Source organism: Myotis brandtii, unplaced genomic scaffold, assembly GCF_000412655.1.
Source record: "Myotis brandtii unplaced genomic scaffold, ASM41265v1 scaffold269, whole genome shotgun sequence".
Lineage (NCBI taxonomy): Eukaryota > Metazoa > Chordata > Mammalia > Chiroptera > Vespertilionidae > Myotis > Myotis brandtii.
The window spans coordinates 49,258-50,415 of NW_005360226.1; positions in this window are offsets into that span (position 1 = coordinate 49,258).

Here is a 1,158-nt window from a genome sequence, read left to right on the forward strand (position 1 = left end):
CCCTGATTAGCCAATGGGAAGGGTAGCGGAGGTATGGCTAATTACCATGTTTCTCTATTATTAGATAGGATTACATCTCTGATATGGCAAATACAAAATTTGTATCTGGAAATATAAATGCCCATCATTTTAAAGGCATTTGAATAGATTTATGTTATCTCTCCTCTTTTTTAAAAAAATCAAAGAAAGACATTTAAAAATTTATCTCCCGTCATTCCATTTTTACAGTGTATTATCTATCCTTAACTCAAACAATACACTACGTTGAATAAACAGTTAAAAGCTATTTAATGGAAAGAGATGATGCTGTTTATCTTCACATACAATATATAATTTCCAAGTACTATCCAAATTTTCTCATAAACATCCATTTTACCCATCCCAGAGGCAATGGGACTTAGCAGTTAAGAGCACAGAGAGTGTAGTCAATTGTCTGATTGGGTCCAGGCTCTACCATTTAATAGTTATGTGCCATAGAGAAGTTACACAACCTCTCATTGCCTCAGTTTCCTCATCTGTAAGATGGGGATGATTTTAATGGTACATACCACATAGAGTTTTTACAAGGACTAATAAGTAATAAAGAAAAGGGCTTATAAGAGCATTTGCCACATCATAGTGCTATGTGTTAGTGCATAGTGCATAGTGCTATTAATTTTTTCTGATCATTTCTGTTCTCGTCACCACAACTTAATCCAAGAATACTTATGTTCCCTCAAGATTGCTGCCCCAGCCTCCAAACTGGTGTTCTTGCCTTCCCTCTTTTCCATATCTAATATACTTTTTCTTTTCAAGAAACTAACAAGTAAATTTACCTATTCACAAGTTCCCTGCCCAAATAACTTCCCCAATTCCTAATTTTCTCTAAAATAAAGAACTAGCTCATCTTCATGGCCTACCACTGTTTATGTATAACACTAGAGGCCTGATGCACAAAAATCATGCACTGGGGTGGTCCCCTTAGCCCGGTCTGTGCCCTCTAGCAGTCCAGGAGCCCTTGGGGGATGTCTGACTGCCGGCTCAGGGAGTGAGCCTCAGCCGTCAGTCGGACATCCTTAGCACTGCCGCAGAGGCGGAAGAGGCTCCTGCCAACTCCGCTGCGCTCACCAGCCATGAGCCCAGCTTCTGGCTGAGTGGCGCTCCCCCTGTGGGAGCACA